The sequence below is a fragment of the Aquarana catesbeiana genome, linkage group LG05 (genome assembly GCF_042186555.1).
Source record: "Aquarana catesbeiana isolate 2022-GZ linkage group LG05, ASM4218655v1, whole genome shotgun sequence".
NCBI classification, from domain to species: Eukaryota; Metazoa; Chordata; class Amphibia; order Anura; family Ranidae; genus Aquarana; species Aquarana catesbeiana.
Window position 1 is genome coordinate 123,290,199 of NC_133328.1, and position 24,088 is coordinate 123,314,286.

A 24,088-nucleotide genomic window follows, 5' to 3' on the forward strand; every position below is an offset into this window, starting at 1 on the left:
GTATGCAAGACAAGTTTGAGCCAACATCCGTCGGAAAAAATCCATGGTTTGTTTACTTATTTACTTGTTCACTAATTTATCGGTAATTAAATGCAGTCAGCAGCACATACATTTAAGATATTTACTCTTGCAGAATTTACACCGGAAACTGAAGTATTCGAGGTCTGTATATACAAAGGCCAAAAAAAAAAGTAGCTCTCATCTTGCCTTGGGCGCTGCACCTCATAGGCTAACCCCCCAACCACTCATCATCTGAAAGCCAGGGTCATTCAACCCATTTCCTTTGAACCCAGGCTGTCTTGTACATGCCCCTTGAGGGTGCATAAACGTGTCAGTCTTGGCTCACAGTACAATATTGCAGACAGCAGTGCTGATGTTATAAGTAGTGCTCTCTGCAGAATCGAAGGCCACTCCATGGCACTACAGAGAAAAGGGAAAGAACACTCGAGGATGTCAAGTAACTTCTGAATAAATGGTATGTATAAAGAGTATTTTAAGCGTGTGCGCAAGGAGTGGGAATTTTTTGCTAATTCACCAGGGTTCTGCTTTAACGCGTAAAATGAGCCCTAACACTTACTCCCCCCCACATTAATTTTATAGATGTTCATGACCCAGTTAGGGGGAAATATACCCTCACTTCCTGTCCCTACGACAGCAGCTTTAAAACAAGCCCTCACTTCTGTAGCTGCAGGCAATGTGGAACAATTCATTCTTAAAGCTCACAGCAAAAGTACTGAGTTTGTTCAAGCCTTTCTCTAGCTCAGCTCACCCACTCCTCCCACCTAGGGCACATGCTTTGTGTTTGCATTAGAGATTAAAAGGCTGGAAGGCCATTTTGTTTTTCTTTTTAGATTTTTTTAGTATCATTACTGACTTCCCTCAGTTTTTGCTTTTGTCTGCCTCCTACACTTACCTTAAACTTATTTCCCTACAATGCTTGCCTGCCGTTTGCTGTGACCTTCAGTTTGCTTCCCTACCATACCTGTCTGCATCCTACACTGATCTTCAATTAGTTTCTCTGTCAGTTTACCCTGACCTGCATTTTATTTCCCTGCCCTGCTTGACTGCCTACTGCATTGACCTTTATTTTGCTTTCCTGCCCTGCAAGCCTGCCCATTTCCCTTACCTTCATTTTGTAGTCTTGCCCTGCTTGCCTCCCCATTGCCCTTACCTTAATTTTGTTTTCCTGCCCTGCTAGCCTGCTCATTGCCCTTACGTTCAATTTGTTTCCCTGCCTTGCTTGCCTCCCCATTGTCCTTACCTTCATTTTGTTTTCCTGCCTTGTTTGCCTGCCCATTTCCCTTACCTTCAATTTGCTTCCCTGCCCTGCTTGCCTCCCCATTGCTCTTACCTACAATTTGCTTTCCTGCCCTGCTTGCATGCCCATTGTCCTGACCTTCCTTATTTCCCTACCATGCTTACCTGCCAGTTGCTTTGACTCTCAGCTTGTTTCAGCACCATGCGTACCTGCTGTTGGTGCTAACCCTCAGCTTGCCTTGCTGCCCTTTGCCCTAACCTTTAGCCTGTTTCCTTGCCCTGCTTGCCTGCTGGCTACTCTAGCCTTCAGTTTGTTTCCAGTGATACATTTGCACATTATTCATCCGTGAGGATGATCTGATACATCCCAGTTTTGCCTCAGTGAGAGCCATTTACCCTCTGCTGCAAGACATGGCGAGTCCAACAACTAGCACAAGAAATAATTACCATGAAAGAAATATTTTTGGTGTGAGAGTAAACTTTAATAGCTTGAATATCATGGTAAGGGTTAGTTTGACAACTACATTGTAAAGAAACTTTCAATGAAAATTTAATATTTTCACCTCATAGGTATTCTATTGATGGTTAGGGTAAGTGTGCACGGCTGTTATTTGGGGTTAGGTTGACTGTTAAGCTGAACTCCGGGAAGACATTAAACCTCCAAATACAGCAGAACTTTTCTATTAGGTACAGCTAAATAAGCCTTGCAGTACTGGGATCCTCAGGTTGAATCCCAAACAGGACACCACCTGCATGTATTTTTCATGTTCTCCCTGTACTTGTGTGGATTCTCTTCAGGTACTCTGGTTTCCTCCCACACTCTATGACATACTGGTAGGTTAAAACTGAAGTTTAAGTATGGATATTTTTACATAGTTACATTGGTCCAGCTTGGACAATATACATATGCATGTGCCATACCTGGCTGATACCTGTGGAAGCTGGAAATCATAGTGGTCATCACTAGCTTACGAGTACCATGCCAATAGGCTGCCCTGCTCACTCGTCATGCAAAGCATTCTCTGATTGGACAAGGTGGAGAGGTAGAACAGTAGCATCACAATCTTTCACCAAGCAGCAGGGCAACCACTCGGCACAGTATTCAGAAGTTAGCGGTGATCACTGTAGTAGAAGTGACTACTGTAGTGATTTCGAGCTTCCCAGAAGATCGGCCAGTTATGACACATGCATACCAAGCAGGGCCAATGTAACTGTAAAAAAAGTATCCATGCTAAACTTCAACTTTAACAGGCTCCTGTATAAACTGGCCCTGGTATGTGTGTATGTAAGCGGGAGAGGGACCTTAGACAGGAAGCTTCTTGAGGGCAGGGACCGATGTGAATGTATAATATTTAAAAAGAGCTGAATGACTTGTCAGATTGTATAAATACTTAAAATAATAATAATAAAATGTTCTGTGTAACAACTAGTTAACTCTCATAACATGTATGCAACCTCCAGGATCATTGCCCTTTGTTTGTAAGGGCTGACGCTTTGTCACAACAATTTTCCTCCACTTACAAGATTGAATCGGTTACGGTTCCTGTGATTCCTGCTGATAATATTCTGGCTATGGTTCGCACCAGTCTCACTTCTCCTTTGGGTGATAAAATTCTTGCCGCTCAGGTCCATACTCCTCCTGAGAAACCTTGTGACCGCTGCTTTATCCTAGAGAGTCTCCGTACTGCCGCGCTCCAGACTTACCATTCTCCCAAGGCTGCTGGCCACCCTGGGAAGAATCAACTCTTTTGGGCCATTACCCAACAATTCTGGTGGCCTAGTCTATGTGCTGATGTAACCACCTTCGTAGCTGCCTGTTCCGTGTGTGCTCAGAGTAAGACTCCACGACACCTTCCAGTGGGCCTCCTACAACCCATACCAAATGGAGAGAGGCCCTGTCTATGGATTTCATTGTGGAGTTACCCAACTCCCTGGGCAACAAATTTTGTACTGGAGCAGCCACAGTGGGAGATTCCAGGTGAGCCGTGCAACTCAGGAGTGTTTGTAACGCCATGGCAAACTGATCCATGTGATGATCCTGCTCATCCAATCTGCCCCCGAGCCTTACCACCAACATTCCCCAGGGCTTGCTCACAGGCCATCCCACTGAATCCACACACCCGTCACCTCCCCTGTACGCACTCGGCCCCCCCTCAATCCTGTATATATGTCAATCCCCCCTCAATCCCATATATATGCCACCCCCCTCACACCTGCATACAGGGCCGCCATCAGGGGGGACAGCCGATACAACTGTAAGGGGCCTTGGGGCCCTAGGGGCCTGCCCGGGCCAGAAGAAGGAATGACGGATGAAGGAGAGCCATTTTGTGCACTATAGAAATGATCTTGCAGCTTCTGCTGTTTTCTGTGTCATTGAGCTCAGACATCGAGCTCTTTACTGCCACCTCTGGCTACTATGTGCATGTGCACCCCTCGTGTGAGCTGCCTGTACTGTACTCCTCTGTGTCAGCAACATGTCAGCTTTGTGAAAACAAGCTGGGATTAGGTGGGAAGATTTCCTTTACAAGTGGGGCTGTGAAGGAAAGGGAGGGGGGAGGTTTGTGTACAGGGAGGGGCCAGAGGCTTGTGTGTTTACAGATTTGTGTATATGTGGGGGGCTGACATATAAATACAGGTGTGAGGGGGCTGACATATATACAGGTGTGAGGGGGTTGACATATATACAGGTGTGAGGGGGTTGACATATATACAGGTGTGAGGGGAGCTGGCATATATACAGGTGTGGGGGGGCTGACATATATACAGGTGTGGGGGGGCTGGCATATATACAGGTGTGAGGGGGCTGACATATATACAGGTGTGGGGGGGCTGGCATATATACAGTTGTGAGGGGGCTGACATATATACAGGTGTGAGGGGGGCTGGCATATATACAGGTGTGAGGGGGCTGCCATATATACAGGTGTGGGGGGCTGACATATATACAGGGGTGTGGGAAGGGGTAGGGTTGCCACCTCATTCCTTTAAAACTGAACACATATTAATTACATAGGTTCTGTGGCTGATTAAGGTGGTAATTAAACCCACTTGGTGCCTTATCTGCATTAAATTAGCTTCAGAACCTGTGTAATTCATGTGTTCGGGTTTAAAGGGATGAGGTGGCAACCCTAGCAGTGAGGCTGACATATATCCACTTCAATACAGGGCACTTATATACCTTCCTGCCCAGACCAATTTTCAGCTTTCCAGGTTGTCGCACTTTGAATGACAATTGCGCAGTCATACAACCCTGTACCCAAACGAAATTTGTATCATTTTGTTCCCACAAATAGAGCTTTCTTTTTGTGGTATTTGATTACCTCTGGGATTTTTATTTTCTGCTAAACAAATAAAAAAAGACCAAAAATTTTTTTTTGTTTCTGTTACAAAACTTTGTAAATAAGTAAGTTTTCTCCTTCACTGATGGGCACTGATGGGGCTGCACTGCCGGGCACTGATAAGGCGGCACTGATAGGCACCGATAAGGTGGCACCAATGAGGTGGCACTGATGGGCACTGATGATGGGCACTAATATGCGACACTGATGGGCACTGACAGGTGGCACTGATATGCAGCACTGATGGGTACACATAGGTGGCACTGATGGGCACTGAAAGGCAGCACGGATGGGCACTGATAGGCGGCACAGATGGGCATTAATGGGCACTGATAGGTGGCACTGATGTACACTAATAGATGGTACTGATGGATGCCAATCAGTGCCAAACAATGCCTGCCAATCAGTAATGCCCATTGTGGACACTGATTGGCATCCATTGTGGGCACTGATTGGCATCCCTGGTGGTCTAGGGTGGCATACCTGGTGGTGACATCCCTGGTGGTCCAGTGTGGGCATCCTCGGGGGGGGGGGGCTGCGCTGATAATTAATCAGCACAGACCCCCCCTGTCAGAGGAGCAGCCGATTGGCTCTTCTCTACTCGCGTCTGACAGACGCGAGTGAGGAAAAGCCGATCAACGGCTCTTCCTGTTTACACTGTGATCAGCCGTGATTGGACACGGCTGATCACGTGGTAAAGAGTCTCTTCAAAGACTATTTACCTAGATCGGTGTTGCGGTGTGTCAGAACGACAAACTGCAACAACGATCGCTGCGATGCGCGCCCCCGGGGCACGCAGCGGCTTGATATCCTGGCGATGGCATATGACGTTCGGTCAGGGTATCGAAACCACTTTGCCGCTGTAATTTTGCTATATGGTGGGCGGCAAGTGGATATACAAGTGTGAGGGGGGAGGGCTGACATATATACAGGTGTGAGGGGGGGCTGGCATATATAGAGGTGTGTGTGGGGGTGGGGGGCTGACATACAGTGCTGTGAAAAAGTATTTGCCCCCTTCCTTATTTTTAATTTTTTTGCACATTTCTCACACTTAAATAATTCAGATCATCAAACTAATTGTAATATTACAAAACGATAAGCCAGAGTAAATCCAAGATGCAATTTTTTAATTATTATTTCATTTATTAAGGGAAAAAAGCTGTTCAAACCTGGTCGTATGTGAAAAAATAATTGCCCCATCCCATGCTGAATCATGAATGAACTGTGATTAACCACAATGTTTTGGAAAGCTGAGTTAAACTTCACTTGCCACACCGAGGCCTGATTACAGCCAGACCTGTTGAATCAAGAAATCACACATATAGAAGCTGACTGACAAAGTGAAGTATGCTAACAGATCACAAAAAGCCACACATCATGCCACAATCTATAAAAATTCAAGAACAGATTAGAAACAAAGTAATGTACATGTATCGGTCTAGGAAGGGTTTCAAAGTCATTTCTAAGGCTTTGGAACTCCAGTGAACCACGGGGAGAGCCATTATCCACGAATGGAGATAACTTAGAACCTTCCAAGGAGTGGCCAGCCTACAAAAATTACTCCAAGAGCATAACGACTACTCATCCAGGAGGTCATAAAAGAAGCCAGAACAACATCTAAAGAACTGCAGGCCACACTTGCCTCTGGTAAGATCAGTGTTCATGATTCAACAATAAGAAAGAGACTGGGCAAAAATGGCATCCATGGGAGAGTTCCAAGGCCAAAGCCAATGCTGACCAAAAAGAACACAAAGACTCTTCTCACATTTACCAAAAAACATCTTGATTATCCCCAAGACATTTAGGCAAATATTCTGTGGACTTATGAGACAAAAATTTTACTTTTTGGAAGGTGTGGGTCCTGTTACATCTGGCATAAAACTAAAACAGCATTTCATAACAAGAACATCATACCAACAGTCAGACATGGTGGTGGTAGCGTAATGGTCTGGGGCTGCTTTGCAGCTTCAGGTCCTGGACGACTTATGCCGCGTACACACGGTCGGACTTTCCGGCATACTTGGTCCGGCGGACCAGAGTGTGCCGGACAATCCGCCCGTGTGTGGGCGCCGGCGGACTTTTCCGGCGGACTTTTTCCCAAAAGCCCGCCGGACCTAGATTTGAAGAAAGTTTTAAATCTTTCCGCCGGACTCAGTTTCGGGCGGAAAGTCCGCTCGTGTGTGTGCTGGTCCGACGGAAAGCCCGCTCGTGTGTATGCTGGTCCGACGGACCAGATACGACACGAGGGCAGGGTATTGCATCTCGCGCTCGCTGCAATAGGAAAAACAAATTTTCCTATTGCGGCGAGTGCGGGGCATACCAGGCCCTTAGGTCTGGTATTGATTATAAAGGGAACCCCGCTACGCCGAAAAAACGGCGTGGGGTCCCCCCTAAAATCCATACCAGACCCCGATCCGAGCACGCAGCCTGGCCGGTCAGGAAAGGGGGTGGGGACGAGCGAGCGCCCCCCCTCTTGAACCGTACCAGGCCACATGCCCTCAACATGGGGGGTGGGTGCTTTGGGGGAGGGGGGCGGCCCTGCGGGCCCCCCCCACCCCAAAGCACCTTGTCCCCATGTTGATGAGGACAAGGGCCTCTTCCCGACAACCCTGGCCGTTGGTTGTCGGGGTCTGCGGGCGGGGCTTATCGGAATCTGGGAGCCCCCTTTAATAAGGGGGCCCCCAGATCCCGGCCCCCCACCCTATGTGAATGAGTATGGGGTACATGGTACCCCTACCCATTCACCTAGGGAAAAAGTGTAAGTAATAAAACACACTACACAGGTTTTTAAAATATTTTGTTAAACAGCTCCGGGGGGGGGGATCTTCCTCCGGCTTCGGGGGTCTTCTTCCGGCTTCGGGGGTCCCTCCGCTTCATCTTCTCCCGGCGTCCGGTTGGTTCTTCTCCGCTCTCTTCTCTCCAGTTCTTCGGCCGGCTCCTCTGCTGTCTTCAGGTAGCTCTCTTGCCAGCAGAGGTCCGGACTTCTTGTCTTCTTCTCTTCTCCAGATGTTGACACGACGCTCTCTCCGGCTGGACTGCTCTCCGAGGGCTGCGTTGTGACTTATATAGGCGGAGACCCCGCCCCCTTTTGATGTCACAGTCCCTGGGCATGCTGGGACTGTGACGTTTTAGGGGGCGTGGTCACTGGGTGATGTTGACCACGCCCCCTAAAACGTCACAGTCCCAGCATGCCCAGGGACTGTGACATCAAAAGGGGGCGGGGTCTCCGCCTATATAAGTCACAACGCAGCCCTCGGAGAGCAGTCCAGCCGGAGAGAGCGTCGTGTCAACATCTGGAGAAGAGAAGAAGACAAGAAGTCCGTACCTCTGCTGGCAAGAGAGCTACCTGAAGACAGCAGAGGAGCCGGCCGAAGAACTGGAGAGAAGAGAGCGGAGAAGAACCAACCGGACGCCGGGAGAAGATGAAGCGGAGGGACCCCCGAAGCCGGAAGAAGACCCCCGAAGCCGGAGGAAGATCCCCCCCCCGGAGCTGTTTAATAAAATATTTTAAAAACCTGTGTAGTGTGTTTTATTACTTACACTTTTTCCCTAGGTGAATGGGTAGGGGTACCATGTACCCCATACTCATTCACATAGGGTGGGGGGCCGGGATCTGGGGGCCCCCTTATTAAAGGGGGCTCCCAGATTCCGATAAGCCCCAGCCCGCAGACCCCGACAACCAACGGCCAGGGTTGTCGGGAAGAGGCCCTTGTCCTCATCAACATGGGGACAAGGTGCTTTGGGGTGGGGGGGGCCCGCAGGGCGGCCCCCCTCCCCCAAAGCACCCACCCCCCATGTTGAGGGCATGTGGCCTGGTACGGTTCAGGAGGGGGGGGGCGCTCGCTCGTCCCCACCCCCTTTCCTGACCGGCCAGGCTGCGTGCTCGGATCGGGGTCTGGTATGGATTTTAGGGGGGACCCCACGCGGCAAGATTGACATCCTTTTCTAGTCCCGTCGCACCTGAGTCACGTTCAAAATGAACGGACTTGTCCGTGTGTGGGCAAGTCCGTTCATTCTGAAAGTCCGCCGGAACTCCGGCGAAAGTCCGTCGGAAAGACGGGCGGACTTAGCCCGCCGGAAAGTCCGGGCGTGTGTGGGCAAGTCCGTCCGTTTTAAAGTCCGGCGCACCTGGCGGACAAAGTCCGTCGGAAAGTGTGCCGGACCAAGTAGGATAGAAAGTCCGACCGTGTGTACGCGGCATTACAATAATTGATGGAACCATGAATTCTGACCTCTACCAGAAAATCCTAAAGGAGAATGTCCGGTCATCAGTTTGTGATCTCAGGCTCAAGTGCACTTGGTTTATGCAGCAGGACAATAATCTGAAAAAAAACAGTAAGTCCACCTCCAAATGGTTCAAACAAAGCAAAATGTAGGTTTTGGAGTGGCCTAGTCAAAGCCCGGACTTAAATCAAATTGATATGCTGTATCAAGACCTTACACAGGCCGTTCATGCTGGAAAACCCACCAATGTGGCTGAATTAAAACAATTCTGCAAAGAAGCGTGGGCCAGAATTGCTCCACAGCAATGTGAAAGACTAATTGCCAGTTATCGTAAACACTTGATTGCAGTTGTTGCCGCCAAGGGTGGCACAACCAGTTATTAGGTTTAGTGGGCAATTATTTTTTCACATAATACCAGGCAGGTTTGGACAGCTTTTTTGCCTTAATAAATGAAACCATAATTTAAAAACAGCATTTTGTATTTACTCATGTTATCTTTGTGTAATAATAACATTTGTTTGATGATCTGAGTCATTTAAGTGTGACAAATATGCAAAGAAAATAATCAGAAAGGGGCAAATACTTTTTCAAAGCATTGTATATACAGGTGTGGGGCTGACATATATACAGGTGTGAGGGAGGCTGGCATATATACAGGTGGGGGGGGGGGCTGACATATATACAGGTGTGTGTGAGGGGTGGGGCTGACATTTATACAGGTGTGAGGGGTGTGGCATATATACAGGATTGAGGGTGGGCTGACATATATACAGGATTGAGGGGGGGCTGACATATATACAGGATTGAGGGGGGGCTGAGTGCGTACAAGTGAGGTAGTCGGTGTGTGGATTCGGTCAGATGGCCCGTGGGTAAGCCCTGGGGAATGTTGGAGGTCTGGCTCGGGGGGGGGGGGGGGGCAGGTCCAAAGCAGTGTAAGGGGCCCAAAAATTTCTGATGGCTGCCCTGCCTGTATATATGTCAGCCCCACCCACCTGTATATATGCAAGCCTGCCTCACACCTGTATATATGTCAGCCCTCCCCTCACACCTGTATATATGTCAGCCCCGCCCTCTACGGTTGCCACCTCATCCACCTCATTGCCACCTCATCCCTTTAAATCCAAACACATATTAATTACACAGGTTCTGAAGCTAATTAAATGCAGATAAGGCACCAAGTGGGTTTAATTACCACCTTAATTAGCCACAGAACCTGTGTAATTAGTATGTGTTTGGTTTTAAAGGGATGAAGTGGTAACCCTACCACCCCCACACCTGTATATATGTTAGCCCCCCCACACCTGTTTATATGCCAGGCCCCCCACACCTTTTTATATGTCAGCCCCCCCCACACCTGTATATATGCCAGCCCCCTCACACCTGTATATATGTAAGCCCCCCTCACACCTGTATACATGTCAGCCCCCACACCTGTATACATACCTCCCAACTTTTGCTGACACAGAGGAGCACAGTACAGGCAGCTCACAAGAGGGGGGCACATGCACATAGTAGCCAGAGGTGGCAGTAAAGAGCTCAATGTCTGAGCTCAATGACACAGAGAGCATCAGAAGCTGCAAGATTGTTTCTATAGTGCACAACACAGCTCCCCTTCACCCGTGCTGCCTTCTTCTGGCCCGGGCGGGCCCCTTACATTTGTATTGGCTGCCCTGCCTCTGATGGCGGCCCTGCATGGCAGTAAGCGAGTGCAGGGCCGTGCACAGTACTTAGTGGCAGTCCGGAGTAGGCCAGATGCTGTATATAGCAATAGTGATAGGACAGTGAGCAGTATGTAATAGAAGCAATGTTCAGTGATCAGTATTTAATGCCAGTACAGTGAGCTGCATGTAGTGTCATTGCGGGATAGTGAGCAATATACAAAAGCAGTGCAGGGCAGCGAGCAGGTTAGAGCAATGAGCAGTATGTAGTGGCAGGTGAGGGCAGTGAGTAAAAATGAGTTCTGCATTGTCGTTGTGTTGTTTTACAACACTATAATCTTACTTTACATGTGAGAGAATTACTTTAATACCCTAATGTATTATAATGTATTATAATTTGAACAAAGCAGATGTCTACATAATTCTGCTTCATAATTAATAGGCCACATTTGTATTTTTAGGCTGTTTGCTAAAGCCTTTTAAAAAATATTAGCCTGCAGCTGATAATGAAATGTATTGAAGTTATGTATCATCCAGGTTTGGAAAGTCACCCTGTGGCACAGTTCCATCTAAAAAGGGACAGTTGTGTTTGCAAGTCATAATTAAACTCTGTCATCATTTTCAAGTTGTTCTTGATGCATCTGGCCAACCATGAATGCAAACACAACAATTGTATGGACAGGTTTTTCTACCTCTGCTTATCTAGGTTGCACTTAGATAAAATATTGTATGAATTTGTCATCATTTTGTAGAAATGGCACTGCCAGTTTTTTGTCTGAAATTGCTTAAACATTGAAAAAAAAAGATTATGATAAAGACTTATGAAAAGCAAGCAAATTAAAAACAAATGTTGTATATCAGTAACCTTGGTACAAAGTCAGAAACTTCCTAAAATGAACATTTGTGAAAGGTTGATCATGTGACTATGCCACAAACAGTAATAAATTCATGCAAAGCATAATCAGGCTATTTTTTTTTTAATAAAAAAAAGTCCTGTCACTATCGCTATATACAGCATCTGGCCTACTCCGGACTGCCACTAGGTACTGTGCATGGCCCTGCACTCGCTCACTGCCATGCAGGGCCGCCATCAGGGGCAGGGCAGCCAATACAAATGTAAGGGGCCCGCTCGGGCCAGAAGAAGGCAGCACGGGTGAAGGGGAGCTGTGTTGTGCACTATAGAAACAATCTTGCAGCGTCTGATGCTCTCTGTGTCATTGAGGTCAGACATTGAGCTCTTTACTGCCACCTCTGGCTACTATGTGCATGTGCCCCCCTCTTGTGAGCTGCCTGTACTGTGCTCCTCTGTGTCAGCAACATGTTAGCTTTGTGAAAATGAGCTGGGACTAGGTAGGAAGATTTCCTTTACAAGTAGGGGCTGTGAAGGAAAGGGAAAAGGGATGTTTGTGTCATTTACACAGTAAGCAGTGCATTTTTATAAATGACAATGGTCCCAAAACAGTGTCAAAAGTGTCTGATGTGTCCGCCATAATGTCGTAGTCATGATAAAAAAAATCGCAGATCGCCGCCATTACTTATAAAAAAAATTATACCATAAAACTATCCGCTATTTTGTAGACGCTATAACTTTTGCACAAACCAATCAATATACGCTTATTGCGATTTTTTTTACCAAACATATGTAGAAGAATACATATCGGCCTAAACTGAGGAAAAAATTAGTTTTTTTATATATTTTTGGGGGATATTTATTATAGCAAAAAGTAAAAAATATTGCTTTTTTTTCAAAATTGTCGCTTTTTTTTGTTCATAGCGCAAAAAATAAAAACCGCAGAGGTGATCAAATACCACCAAAAGAAAGCTCTATTTGTGGGGAAAAAAGGACGTCAATTTTGTTTGGGTACAGAGTTGCATGACAGTGCAATTGTCAGTTAAAGCGACGCAGTGCGGAATCGCAAAAAATGGCCCGGTCATTCAAGAGGGAGTCCCGCAAAAAAAAAAAATGTAAAAGTAAGCTGCTACAAATACTGCAGCTGCTGACTTTTAAAATAAGGACACTCACCTGTCCCAGGGTCCAGCAATGTCGGCACCTGAGACCGAATCGCCCCTCGGTCCTCGGGTGCTGCCACCACCATTCTCTGTAAGGGAATCAGGAAGTGAAGCGCTGCGGCTTCACTTCCCGGTTCCCTACTGCACATGCGCAAGTCGCGCTGCGCTGCGCTTCCTAACTGGTCCCCGCTGTCTCTGGGACCCGTGTGTGTCTAAGCAGACAGCGCGGTGGGGACGGGAAGATGGGAGTCTATGCCGGAAGTGGGTGCAAATACCTGTCTTAGACAGGTATCTGCACCCCCCTCCCCCCTGAAAGGTGCCAAATGTGACACCAGAGGGGGGGAGGGTTCAGAAAAGCAGAGGTTCAATTTTTGTGTGAACCTCCGCTTTCAGCAGCCAAATTTTCCAGGGCTAAAGTGGTTAAGGAGGCCTACCCCCTGCCAATCCAGGTTGGGGATTGGTCAGGGCTCCCCAGAACACCCCAGACAGCTCCACCTCCCTTCTCCTCCTTCCTTTCCAGAAAACACTAGAACATTCTGGAAAGAAGTGGGAGGTCTTGGTGATGCTGCCTGTGAATCACCCAGCTCTACTCTGAGTCACTCCCAACCTAGATCAAAACACACCCAGGCTTGGCTTCCAGCCAAGCCTGGAAATTTACCTACTCTCACAAAAACATGCACTATCCTTCTAGCACACTAGAGGGTGCTACAAATACAATGGCTCGGCAGGAGGGATTCGCCTGTCAACATTGCCCATGTTGATGGAGGAAAAAATTTGCTTTGTCAATGGCTGGCCTTACTGACTGCAGCTGGTTAATTTTCCAATAGTCCCATATGATCAAAATTAATCATTAGCAGAAATGGCCAATGATGGATTGAATATCATTTTGCCATGCCATCTATGGGCAGCTTTAGTAGCATTTATCCCTACCACCATTATAGCATTTTTTCATTAGACATTTGAAAAAGATCCACTATATGGACTAAATTGTGAATTTTTTTTGGCATAGATGACCAAAAAAATCACTTTGCTCATCAGTGATGAACTGTTGACCATGATTACTGCAATCACGCTACCAATCAGTTACTGAAACTATATCACTGATAGAATCAGTCATTTGCTTTTTCATATAGGTCATCTGGAACAGGAGCCTTGTTCCCAAGGTATTGCAGGTGATGCCCCAGTGATTGGAGTTCTCTTTCTTCTGGGTTACTGCTGAGCGAGTTGCTGATATAATGGTCCTGGATTGAGCAGTGTCACCAGTGTTTGAAAATATCTGTGCAATCATTATCCATTGCCTATTTCTATGATCTTCGGTGCAAGCAAAGGCCTTGGCTGGGCTATAGCCATATGCTGGTTTTGCTTGCCATCTGGTAAGTGAGTTTTTCTTAAGGTGGTGGCACACTTATTGAATGAACTCACTGTGGTGTTAATGGAAGAATCAATGAATATTATCCCACATTCCTTGTTATATGAGAAATGGTTTCCATTTCTACAATCAACTATCTGTTAATTGGACATTATTAACATGGCTTTTTTATAAGGTAAATGCTGTAAACTACTTGAGTAGTAATGAGAAATTAACATCCTGCACACGCGCCTCAGATCAGCCCCAATTCATGCACCTTCACACCTCAGATCAGCCCCAGTTCATATACCTTCACACTTCAGATCACTGTCCCCTCTGCGAATATATTTCACCACTGTACCCCCCTGCACATCTGCCCCACCACTGTAACCCCCTGCACATCTGCCCCACCTCTTTACCCCCTGCTCTTCTGTCCCACCACTGTAACCTCCTGTACATCTGCCCCACCACTGTACCACCCTGTTCTTCTGTCCCACCACTGTAACCCCCTTCTCATCTGCCCCACCAATGTACCCCCTTTCACATCTGCCCCACCACTGTAACCTCCTGCACATCTACCCCACCACTGTACTACCCTGCACATCTGCCCTACCGCTGTACCCCCCGCTGTTCTGTCCCACCACTCAACCCCCTTCTCCTCTGCCCCAACACTGCAACCCCCTGCTCATCTGTCTCACCAATGTACCTCCTTTCTCCTCTGCCCCGCCACTGTACCCCCTGTATTTCTGCCCCACCTCTGTACCCCCTGATCTTCTGCCCAACCACTGTAACCACCTGCTCATCTGTCCCACCAATGCACCTCCTTTCACATCTGCCCTACCGCTGTACCCCCTGTTATTCTGTCCCACTGCTGAAGCTCCTTCTCATCTCTTCCACCACTGTACTTCCCTGCACATCTGTCCCACCTCTGAACCCCTCCTGCTCATTTTCCCCACCGCTTAACCCTCCTGCTCATCTGCTCCACCGCTGTACCCTCTTCTCATCTATGATATGCGTGATATGCAGAGTGGTGAAAGGAAGCAGAGATGAGACATCTACCTGTCTTGGCACACTCATCCTGCTGATCCACCTCTCACATCCAGCCAACGTGCTTGTATATGATGTCATACAAGCATCTGGAATCATGGATGTGTAATGATGAGCTCAGGTCATGGACATTTTCTGAAAGCAGTGGGCCTGTGTGCAGGATCATAAGTTGGGCCCCTGAAGCTGAGGAAAAGTGCGCCGCAACAAAAGTTGGGTGTGATTTTCATTGCACTGAATACTACTGGCTGTGGCTTAAAAGGACACAGAGTGCAGGCCAGAGGCAGTGCACAGTGGCTGCATATAATGGACATAGAGGCTGCAATTGATGGGCACAGAGGCTGCAATTGATGGGCACAGTTGGCTGCATTTTCTGGGCACAGTGACTGCATATTATGGGCACAGAGGCTGCAATTGATGGGGCAGAGTGGCTGCATATTATGGGCACAGTTGGCTGCATTTGCTGGGCACAGTTGGCTGCATATGGTGGGCACATTGGCTGCATATGGTGGGCAGAGTGGCTGCATTTGATGGCACAGTGGCTGAAATTGATGGCACGGTGGCTGCAATCTATGTTTTTGTTTCAGTATTTAACAGAATTTTTCAGTTCGTTGCGCCCCCCAAAAATTTTGATCAGCAGCTGCCACTGGTGCAGGGGTTCAGTAGTAGGGATGAGCTTCGTGTTCGAGTCGAACCCATGTTCGACTCGAACATCGTCTGTTCACCCGTTCGCCGAATTGTGAACGATATGGGCCGTTCACGCCAAATTCGTGTGGCGCGTCACGGTTCATAATTCACTGCGGCATCGCAGTGCATTGCTGGCTGATGATTGGCCAAGCATGCACTATGACCCGCATGCTTGGCCAATCACAGCGCCGTCTGAACAGAGAGCCGTAAGAGGCCAAAGCCAAGGAGGCTTTGGCCAATTATGGCTCAGGTGATTTAGTACACGCCCCACACTATATAAGGCCGCCTGCACAGCAGCCCTGTGTAGTGTGTGTTCCGACATTGAGAGAGATAGACAGAGAGACAGTGTCATTTGATTTAAGTTAGATAGATTAGGCAGGACAGTCAGTGAGTTAGCTGCACTTACAGTGTATTGTGTATATGTATGCATCTCAGGTGTGTATATATATATATATATACTGTATATATATATATATATATATATATATAAATATATATATATATATATATATATATATATATATATATATATATATATATATATATATATATATATATATATATATATATATATATATATATATATACACTGTATTCAGTTTAGCTAGATCCGTTCCTGTTATCTTGCTACTGACAGGCAGGCTTGTCTTGTTACAGTATTTACAGCTACCTGAAGAAAATTGCTGGTGTTCTTTTGATCCTATTAGTACCACAGTCAGGCAGCTAGACTATTTAAAGTTAGTGTAGTGCGTCCTCCTCACAGTGTTCAGTTAAAGCTACAAGTTAGTTTAGTGTGACCTCTGCACAGTGTTCAGCTAAAACTACAAGTTAGTGTAGTGTACAGTGTTCAGCTAAAGCTACAAGTTAGGGTAGTGCGTCCTCCTCACAGTGTTCAGCTAAAGCTACAAGTTAGTGTAGTGCGTCCTCCTCACAGTGTTCAGCTAAAACTACAAGTTAGTGTAGTGCGACCTCTGCACAGTGTTCAGCTAAAGCTACAAGTTAGTGTAGTGCGTCCTCCTCACAGTGTTCAGCTAAAACTACAAGTTAGTGTAGTGCGACCTCTGCACAGTGTTCAGCTAAAGCTACAAGTTAGTGTAGTGCATCCTCCTCACAGTGTTCAGCTAAAGCTACCTGTAGAAGGTTGGTGGTGTTTTCCTGATCCTATCACTACCGCAGGCAGCTAAATAAGCTACAAGTTAGTTTTTTGCGAGCTCTGCACAGTGTTCAGCTAAAGCTACCTGTAAAAGGTTGGTGGTGTTCTCATACTACAGGCAAACAGTTGATTTTACTAGCTACAGTATCAGTATATATATATATATATATATATATATATATATATATATATATATATATATATATATATATCCCAGCTTAGTGCAGCTACAGACCATTAGTATGTCTGGAAGGCCAACAAGGAGAGGCAGACAGTCACAAGCCAATAAAAGAGGGCAAGCAGGCTCTGTGTATAGAGGCAACAGTGCTGGTTGTGTGCTGGTTGTCCTCATCAGCACGTGGCCGTGGGACACGCTTGGCCTTTTTTTCAGCAGCTGGCCGTGTTGAGCCGCAACATGCGGAAGACTTGGTCAAGTGGATGACCAAGCCATCCTCATCCTCCTCATCCTCTCTTACCCATGTTGAGGGTACTTTGTCTGGCAAAGCAGCTGCCAATGCGGCCTCTTCCCTCGGCTCAATGGCAGCAGTGACTCCTTCCCTAGCCCCACCATGTCCTCCTGAGGAGTCCCTCGAACTGTTTGGCCAGTGTTGGGTACATGCTCCAAGAGGATGCCCAGCGTTTAGAAGGCTCTGATGATGATACTGAGCTAGATGAAGGCAGTAACGTGAGCACGGACAGAGGGGGTGCCCAAGAAGGACAGCAATCTGGCACCCATGCTCCCCCTGCTGCAGCATGCTGCCAGGTTTGCTCCAGTGATGAGGAGGGAGGGGATGATGAGGTCACTGACTCAACGTGGGTGCCTGATAGGAGAGAGGAGGAGGAGACACATCACCAACGATGCCCTCCAGGGGCCAGCCTAAGGGCAGCACACTGACTGCATCACACCCCAAAGCTCCGCATGTGCAGGGCGCTGCTGTCTCTGCGCGTTATTCCAAAAGTTCTTTGGTGTGGGCCTTTTTTGAGACGAGTGCATCAGATCGCATCGCTGCTATTTGCAACATATGTCTCAAGCGTATCTTGCGTGGCCAAAACATCTCCCGCTTGGGGACCACATGCTTGACCAGACATATGTTGACCTGCCATGCAGTTAGTTGGCAAGCGTATCTAAAAGACCCACACCAAAGAACAAAGAGGACCTCTCCTTGCTCCTCATCAGCTGAGATCTCCAACCCCACTATACCTTCAGTCCTCTCTGAGACCTGCACTGAGAGGAATGAAGGTGTAGAATTAGGTGTGTCACAGCCAAGTACTTGTGGGCAATCTGCTTTCGGTACACCGACGTCAGATTGTACCAGGCAAATTTCCCTGCCCCAGCTGCTGCACCACCGAAAGAAGTTCGCTCCCAGCCATCCACACGCCCAGCGGTTGAATGCTAGCTTGGCAAAATTGCTAGCACTTCAACTGCTGCCTTTTCAGTTGGTAGACTCTGCCCCCTTCCGTGAGTTTGTGGAATGTGCGGTTCCTCAGTGGCAGGTACCCAAACGCCACTTTTTCTCATGGAAGGCGATTCCGGCTCTCTACCGGCATGTGGAAGGCAATGTCCATGCCTCGCTGGACAGGGCAGTCAGCGGTAAGGTGCATATTCCCGCTGACTCATGGTCCAACAGGTATGGACAGGGACGTTACCTAAGTTTCACCGCGCATTGGGTGACTCTGCTGGCAGCTGGGAAGGATGCAGGACAAGGTGCAGTAGTGTTGGAGGTTGTTTTGCCACCATGCCTCCAAAATGCCACTACTAATGATGGTGACACACCTCTCTCCTCCACCCCCTCCTCTTCTTCTTCCTCCATGGCCTCTGCCTGTGCTTTGTCCTCGGAACCAGCGGTGCTCCGTAGGCGTTCAAGGGGCTACGCAAGTATGCAGGCCAAAAGATGCCATACGGTGCTTGAGCTGGTGTGCTTGGGGGGACAGGAGCCACACTGGGGCAGAGGTTCTGTCAGCTCTGCAGGGGCAGGTTTAGAGGTGGTTGACGCCACGCCAACTTAAGGTAGGAATGGTGGTTTGCGACAATGGCACCAACCTCCTCTTCGCCCTCTGAGAGGGACAACTGACCCATGTGCCCTGTTTGGCTCATGTCCTTAACTTGGTGGTGCAGCAGTTCTTGGGCAGGTACCTGGGCTTACAGGATGTCCTAAGGCAGGCCAGGAAAGTCTGTGTGCATTTCCGGCGGTCATATAATGCCAGTGCTCGGCTGGCAGACCTCCAAAAGGAATTTAACCTGCCCAAGAACCGCCTAATCTGTGACATGCCCACCAAGTGGAACTCAACGTTGGCCATGCTGCAGCGGCTGCACACGTAGCAGAGGGCCATCAATGAGTACCTGTGCGACTATGGCACCAGGACAGGGTCAGGGGAGCTTGTTTTTTTTTCCCCACACCTGTTGGCCATGATCCTGTCCTATCACCATTTGAGAAGGCCACGAGGATGGTGAGCAGTAACAGTGCATGCATCAGTGACACTGTCCACCTTGTCCACCTGTTGGAGCACACGCTGCGTGGAATAATGGACAGGGCACTTGAGGCAGAACAGAGGCAGGAAGAGGAGGGCTTCCTTAGCTCTCAAGGCCCCCTTTATCCAGACAGTGTTCCTGCGTGCCCGCCGATCACACAGGAAGAGGACGAGGAGGAGGAGGTGGAGGAGGAGGAGGATTGTGTCAGTATGGAGGTGGAGCCTGGCACTCAGCATCAGCAGCAGTCTTTAAGGGATCAGTCCCAAGAAACACATGGACTTGTATGTGGCTGGGAGGAGGTGGCTGCGGACCATGTCGTCCTTAGTGACCCAGAGGACTCCGGACCGAATGCCTCAGCAAACCTACGCTGCATGGCCTCCCTGATCCTGCAAAGCCTGCGTAAGGATCCTCGTATTCGTGGTATCAAGGAGAAGGACCAATACTGGCTGGCAACCCTCCTTGATCCACGTTACCAGGGTAAGGTTGCGGACCTTATCTTGCCGTCGCAGAGGGAGCAGAGGATGAAACATCTTCGGGAGGCCTTGCAGAAAGGTCTGTGCAACGCGTTCCCAGAGACTGGGAGGTTACAAACTCCTGTTTCTGGACAACGTGTTGCTGAGGCTTCGGTCAGTCAAAGAAGGAGCGGTGGAGAAGGTGGCCGTCTGACCGATGCGTTCAGACAATTTTTTAGTCTGCAGCCCCAAGGTATGATCGGTTCCAGCAACCATCGCCAGCGTCTGTTTTACATGGTGCAGGAATACCTAGGGGCAAGATCTGACTTGGACACCTTTCCCACTGAAAATTCTCTGGGTTACTGGGTCTTGAGGATGGATCACTGGCCAGAGCTTGCACAGTATGCAATTGAGCTACTTGCCTGTCCTGCATCCAGCGTTCATTCGGAACGCACATTCAGTGCTGCTGGAGGCTTTGTAACTGATCACAGGGTGCGTCTGTCCACCGACTCGGTCGATCGACTGACCTTCATAAAAATGAATCAGTCTTGGATCACCACCAGCTACCAAGCACCTGATGCTGATGTAACCGAATAATTTTTTTTGAAATCTCAGATCCCTTCAAAGACTGCCTATGCTGATGCTGAGTGACTATCCTGGGTAATTATCCTCTTCTTCCTCAATGATCATGCTGATAGCTTGTAAGAACATTTTTGGTTCTGGGCGCCACCACCAGTGCCTAAGGCCTAATTTTTCAGCCCCTGTTTAACAGGGGCGTGTAATTACAATTTTTGATGCAATACTTTGCAGCAGAGCTTGTTCCTGCGTTCCAAATAGAGTATCTGTGAGGGGTTGCAGTGCTGTGGCACCAGCACCAGTTCCTAAGGCCCAATTTTTCTGGCCCTGTTCAACAGGGGCATGTAATTACAATTCTTAATTGTATATTTCACAGCAGGGCCCGTTTCTGCGCCCACCAAGATTAACTGTGAGGACTTACAGTGTTGTGCCACCAGCACCACCACCACCACCAAAGGCCCAATTTTTCAGCCCCTGTTCAACAGGGGCATGTAATTACAATTCTTGATTTAATATTTCACAGCAGGGCCCGTTCCAGCGCCCACCAAGAGTAACTGTGAGGACTTACAGTGTTGTGGCACAAGCACCACCATCACCAAAGGCCCAATTTTTCTGGCCTTGTTCAACAGGAGCATGTAATTACAATTCTTAATCTAACATTTCACAGCAGGGCCCTGTGAGGGCTTACAGTGTTGAGGCCACAACAATACCTAAGGCCCAAATTTCTGCTGAGTATATAGGGCAGGCCCCTACTTTCAAACACCCAACTTACAAACGACTCCTACTTGCAAACGGAAGGAGACAACAGGAAGTGAGATGAAATCTACCCCATAGGAAGGGAAGTTCTCTCCTTGTTTCACTAAAAACCCCAAATTTTCAAAAAACATTTGTCATTGGGACAAAAAGTGAGGTGAAATCTTCTGAAGAGGAGCACAGACAGCAAAACAAATGTCACAGGGGTGATAACCCTTCCCTATGTTTTCCAAAAAGCTTAAAAACAGATTTTTTGGCTGGAGCTACACTTTAAAAATGTACCAGTTCAAAATTACAAACAGATTCTACTTAACAACAAACCTACAGTCCCTGTCTTGTTTGCACTGCCTGTATACTGCTGTTCAGTGTATATAGGGCCTGGGGGCCCCACGCCTTTCCTTTTTTTAATTTGGGTGCGGGGTTCCCCTTAATATCCATACAGGACCCAAAGGGCCTGGTAATGGACTGGAGGGTACCCATGCCGTTTGTCTCACTGATTTTCATCCATATAGCCGGGACCCGACATTACATTAAAGCTGCAAGCAGCTTTTAAATGACTTTTTTCCTTTAAAAATGACATTTTGTGCAGGGACTGTTCTAAGCACAGGAAACACGCGCCACTTTACAGGCATATTATAGACACCCCCCAGGTACGATATTTAAAGGAATATTTCACTTTTTTTTTTTTTTTTTACTTTAAGCATCATTAAAATGACTGCTCCTGAAAAAATGGCCATTTTTAAAAGTTTTTTTTGCATTGATACATGTCCCCTGGGGCAGGACCCGGGTTCCCAAACTCTTTTTTAGGACAATACCATGCAAATTAGCCTTTAAAATGAGCACTTTTGATTTTGAACGTTCGAGTCCCATAGACATCAATGGGGTTCTAACGTTCGTGCAAATTTTCGGTCTGTTTGCAGGTTCTGGTGCGAACCGAACCGGGGGGTGTTCGGCTCATCCCTATTCAGTAGTAAGTGACGCAAAGGTTCTGGAATAAATTCAACAAATTTCCCAGAAGCTCAACAGTAATTCCACAAACTGTCACCTGATTGTGGTTTTTTCAATCACAGTGAAACCCCTTCTTTCTGAGATTGGTAGTGGCAACCCCCGGAAGTGAGTCATCTTCCTCTAGATGGTGGACAGGGCTAGCAGGATTAAGATTGGCTTTAGTAGTGGCCAATGACAGCCCTCCTCCTCCTCCTGGAAAGAGGGACCGCCCCCCCCAGCAGAACTGCACCCAATCTCTTCCCCATCATAAAAGCAGCTACAGCAAAGTTAGAGAATCAAACAATGTTTCCCATCTTTTACAATGTGTGGGGGCACAGTGTCTCCCCCTCAGTGTAGGTGCGGCGTGGGGAATTCTGAAATTGGAATGCATTAATGTCTCACTGACACTTCCCTGCGCTGCTCTGCTGATGGGGAGGGAGTCGAGGGTTTGCCAGCAAAAAAGGCTTTGCATGCCGCTTGCGGCACCTGTGCCGGGGGTTGTCTACCCCTGATCTAGATAGTGTAGCAGGCTAGAATTTCACATCTCAGGGTGGAATCGTTCGTTGGCTTATTGTGGGGTAGAAAAGAATCTGAATACCAGTCACATTTGTCTTTTCTTGATTTTATTTGCTCAAAAAACAGTGGAGAGAGAGTTGGGGGTGCAGGATACCCAAAAATGGCAAAATAGCTCTGGTCTTCTGACTGCAGTTAATGTAACTCGTAGCAGCCAAGCAGACCACAAAGACTTTATGAGAGCAGTCTCTGCCTGGAGTTAAAGGTCAAATGAATCATCCTTCTTTCTAAGCAGATTTCTGGACCTTGACCTTATGCGAATAGTCACAGATATCTTAGTTGACAGACAGTAACAACTTCTTATAATGTCCACCACCAGCAGCTTCTCCTTTACACTCCAGGACACACTTTAACACAGAGGACTTCTCGAACAATGCTCCATACAGGCAGCTATCTTCCTGCACAGCTCCTTCTGGATGTACCATCCATCAAGGCAGCCCTAGCTTCTGTAGCATTGACCCTGGGCAGGGCCAAGGCTCAAAGAGATAGACCCTTGTCACCATGGCATCCCAACCAGGCAGAAGAGAGAAGAGAAGGACCATTCTGGAAGTCTGCACCAAATATTTATCACCTCCCCTCAACTCACAACATTATACCACAACATTCAGTGGTTGGCTAAGGTGGATACAATTTAAAAACACATACACTGTTACCTGTACATTGTTACAAAAACTACTGCAGACATTCAACAGCAGCCACAGAAATAATAAATGACCTGAGCTTATATGACACCTACCAACCACAGAAGATATAAACAAAGCTCAGGCTAGCTACAGGTTATAGCTAGTCTGAGCTTTGTTTATGTTTTCTGTGCTTGATAGGTTTCTCCTAAGCTAAGACTTTTATTATTTCTGCCTGCTGCTGTTGAATTGCCTCCATTAGATAGCGTGTCCCTTTGGCCCTACTGGGGAGTCATGCAGTGATGTAGGGGGATATATGAAAGAACCAGCACATAGCAAGGACCAAAGGCATCTGTTGATACTGGAGGCTTTAGCCCTATAACAGAACAGAGGTAGGAAAAAAAGGCCACCAAATCTACTTTAACACACCATAAAATCTAATTTGAGGGTTTGCCTATTTGAGAGCAGATACTTTCAAAGTGAGTTTTCAGTCTTGCCTTAATAAATCAGAGGCAGGGCACATTTTTAGCGGTCTACTCATCTCTACCTAATTCTGCAATGTTTTGAGATATTTGCATAAAGCTAACCCTCATGCTGATGCATAGGGAATACACGTGACCTGAAATTTCACAGAATCAAAGTTCTTCTTCACTATAAACTTTGCCCACATGGAAAAGGGTCTATTGAATGTTCTTTCAAGTGCCAAATGAATGGACTTTTGTTATGTAAAAAGCGTAGCATCAACTCTGATCACTGAATCCTTAACCAATAAAGATGTGTTATATGAAACATACCATTTCACAAATAATGTTTTCATGCAACCAAATTTGTAGTGGTAACAGGTGCACTTTAAATATAAAAGTTTTCCACAGAAAGATTTAACATAGATTCCTCATTCGTGGCAAATAAAAATCCAGAACTGGCAAAAGTTCCCCTTT

The 24,088-nt window shown here is 47.3% G+C and overlaps 1 protein-coding gene across 1 annotated transcript in view; it reads right to left on the bottom strand.

The window, feature by feature from the left end:
- Positions 1 to 24,088, bottom strand: part of SKAP2 (src kinase associated phosphoprotein 2) — a 433,070-nt gene that overhangs the window by 295,780 nt on the left and 113,202 nt on the right. The gene's annotated exons all lie outside the window — the stretch shown is intronic.